Source organism: Otolemur garnettii, unplaced genomic scaffold (genome assembly GCF_000181295.1).
Source record: "Otolemur garnettii isolate 467f Iridium unplaced genomic scaffold, OtoGar3 scaffold00056, whole genome shotgun sequence".
NCBI lineage: Eukaryota > Metazoa > Chordata > Mammalia > Primates > Galagidae > Otolemur > Otolemur garnettii.
Window position 1 is genome coordinate 6,625,395 of NW_003852451.1, and position 3,086 is coordinate 6,628,480.

Consider the following 3,086-nt stretch of genomic DNA (forward strand, 5'->3'; position numbering starts at 1 on the left):
ATCAACCAATTTGTCATCTAAGTGAGAAATTATGGAAGTTAATTTGAATGTTGAATATTTGAATTACAAGGAAGAAATCAAAATGAAATGTACTTTTGTTCCATTTAATTATTTGCAACTTTAGAAAGAAATTGTTTTTCTGAAAATATTACAAAATCTATAATTTGATTTTAAGTGTTCATTTTGCAGCTCGGAGATTTAGCTAATACATTTAGCTCCGCTGTCACTTTAATAGATAAAGTGCCTATAAAGGAGGCAATTTTAGAAATGATTTCATAATGATATTTCATCCTAAGAAAAGCATACACGCATTATTAAATCAGAGTCTTAAGGAGGAGCATGTTTAAGAGGATGAAACCATGCCAGACGTTATCCATCAGATTCTGCACACCTGCTCCAGGGCCCAACCTGCATGTCCCCACAGCCTTGCTCTCCCAGTGGGCTCCTTCCAGGAAAGTCATTTTCTGAGGACAATAAACTCCCTAGAATATTCCTCATGTTAACATGGATTAAATTTGAGTGTTGATCAAATTTTCAACTTTTTTTGAGGCATTCACAACTCATCAAAAAATTAGCACTAGATGTGCAAACCACATCCTCCCCACACTATGTGCAGACACTTGAGAGATGTGGCCTCTGTTGTTTGTTCTAATGAGTTGTCCGACTTCTCATGTGGATGGTGAACTTGGCTGAGGGCATAATGAGTCTCCCCAGCACGAGGAGTCCCCTTTGGGTTTAGCACAGCTGGAAATTACGAAGTCATCATTTGCAGGGGTTTGCAGACATAGCGGCAGAAGTCCTTGCTGGCAGGAAGAGGGCATGAACTCAAAAGTTTTCCAGGTCACACCCCAAAGACATCTGTCCCTCTTTACCTAACTGCTTCAGATAATCTATGTCCTCCAGCCACCCAGGGACAGTCCTTCCCTCTCAGAGACACTGTGCTAGGGAAAAATGGGGCAGCCACCTTAGTGTTCACAGCCTGGGGTGGCTCCCCTGTCATACATGGCTGGGCTGGCTCCCCTGTCAGGAAACACATCTGCTCCAACGTGGCCGCACACTGCCAGCCTGGGTCAGGACCCCCAGAGCTCTCACAGAAATGATGGAGACACGGATGCCGGCGTAGTGTGAGAAAGGTCACCGGCAGGAGCCCGGGCATCCCGGGGTTTGTGTCTTCACTGAGTCTGGATCCAATCAGAGGCTGACACGATCACCTTACCCTGACTCACCGTGACAGATCACACGGCTCCCTGTGACCTGTGGAGCATGCCACATTTCATATCATCTGTAGCTCTTTTTAATGATGTTTTTATTATGGCTACTTCCAAATCTGCCTGATGTGCTGGGTTTGTGATGCCTGAGCGAAGCTTGCTCCCATGAGTTTCAGGAGGTGTCTACTGGCCAGACATCGTCCTTTTTCCTCTTTTGTGTGTGTTTGTGTGTGTGGTTTCTTTATTTCTTTATTTCTTCTTCTCAGAATAGAACTATGTAATTCTTAACATAAGTTAAAGAAAAAACAACCACTGTTCGTGAGCATGAATCACAAACTATTACTTGAACATGATAAGATACAAATATATCAAAGGAATAAAAAGCTTTTGCAGAACAATCTTTATTTTTCTCTGAAATGTGTTAAGAACTACCTGACTAGCATGTCTAAGGTTGTACTCAAGTTGTCAATAAAGGCATCAAAAGTCTTTTGAGTCTGTCTTTGAAGAAGTATTTTCCACGTAAGTGGAGGGTGTGGGAGGGAAACGGAGGCTGCTCCTCTCTGGGCTGCGCTGCTGGCTTGGAAGGATTGCCTGGTGAGGAAATGGCCATTTTTATCGCTATTCTGAGCTCCACGCTAACCCTACTTGTTTTGCTTTGTAAAATTAGAGTAGTTTCTTAATTGCTATCAAAATCTGAAAGAGCCCTAAAAAGCAAACTCTTACTCAAAAATCTAATAGCTACTTTCTGGCCTTACTAGCAAATTTGTCTAGTAAATGATTCAGAGAGAAGTTTGACTTGGGAAAGGCCCTTCATAAGGGTCCCTCCGTCGGGTCATTTTAGAAAATCTCTGTGACTTTGCACTGTGCTGACTGTGGTGAGGTGACACTGTTCATGTCACTGTGAGCCCACATGGGAGGGATCAGGAATGGAAAGTCCCTGGAGCTCCTGTCCATGGATCAGGCAAGCAGCCTTCAAACCCTTAGTTACCCAGAAAATAGTTCCTTAACAGCACGGGAAACTCTCGGAGGAGACACGAAGGTTGTGGGAAGGATGTGCATGGTATTGACAGCAGAGAGGCAGCAGAGGAAGGGGGTGAGCTCCCCGACACCACCACCCACCTGTGTGCCAACTCCAGGGACGGCAGCAGCATCCGCCCAGAGGGCTGCTGTGAGTGGTGAGTGATTCTCACAAAGACCGCAGAGCTCTGCCTGGCTTGTAGGAAGTGCGTCATAACCCTGCAGGGCTGTGAACAAATGAACGAGTCCGCAGAGACCACAGAACAAAGTGACGGAAACAAACTAATGTAAAGGGCGGGCCAGCGCCGGAATGTGTCGATTTCACGATCTCACATTGGAGGCAGGATCCACGTTGGGTTTACATGTGTTAGGTTATCTTCTGGGCAAGTGCAGAAGTTTTCCTATCAAGGAAGTTGCTAGCTGTGTGTATACACAGGCTGTGTCCGGGGTTAAATTGAAAAGTGAATATTGCAAGTGGAAATGAGTAGCCCAAATGTGAAATGCTTATAGGAAAAGAAACAGCAGGCTGTGGGAGAAGGCCAGCCACTTCTGGGTGGTGGACCATCCCACCATCAGCTGCCCTGTCCGGACAGCATGGAGAACACCAAGAAAATCCTATTTCAAGGTAACATGAGCCTACCTTGCACTCACTGTGAATAAGCCGTCCAACACCAAACACTGAAGCCCTATTGCTGCAGTTGGAATAACATGTGGAAAGAGCAAGGGTTATTATCTGAGAAATAGACTTGCCTACACAGGTGAGTGGCCCTGGCCTGGGGGATCTCATCCTGAGCTCTCTGATCCCTCACTGGCCTGGGGGATCTCATCCTGAGCTCTCTGATCCCTCCCTGGCCTGGGGGA